Below are 541 nucleotides of genomic sequence, written 5' to 3'. Positions count from 1 at the left end.
CATCATAGCTAAGCTGAGAGTTGACAGTTCTGCTGTGCCAAGGAATGAATTGTAGGCACAATTTTTGAATACAGACTTCCTGCTATGGTCAAAACTATTTGACTTCTTGAGTGAATGACTTTATTCTCAGGCCACAGAGAACAAGTTACATTCATTTAAGAAATGGTGTGTGTATTAAGATGGTCTATACATAAAGTCATTCATCAACTGTTTCAATGAACAACGGTTCTGCTTGGAGGGTGGCACAGACATTAGGTGTGGGTAAGAATCTGGTTCATTGGCTGTGATAGTTTGGAAAAGCATTCATCTCAGAGCAACAGTAACTTATGAAGTCCTCTTCTTCAAACTTGATTCAAGAGTTACAAACGTCAAGCAAAACATTCAGTCTCACTCTTTGTTGGTCTCTTTCCTACAAGCCACCTCCCAAGTTAATTGTTTATGCCTCCCTTGGGTATATAAATACTTTTGAAATATATGGTTCTGAAATATATATATGGTTCTGAAAACCATAGTATAGTGTAAAAACATGAAATAAACAATA

Source organism: Mastomys coucha, chromosome X, assembly GCF_008632895.1.
Source record: "Mastomys coucha isolate ucsf_1 chromosome X, UCSF_Mcou_1, whole genome shotgun sequence".
Taxonomy (NCBI): domain Eukaryota; kingdom Metazoa; phylum Chordata; class Mammalia; order Rodentia; family Muridae; genus Mastomys; species Mastomys coucha.
Note: the sequence above shows the minus strand (reverse complement) of the source record.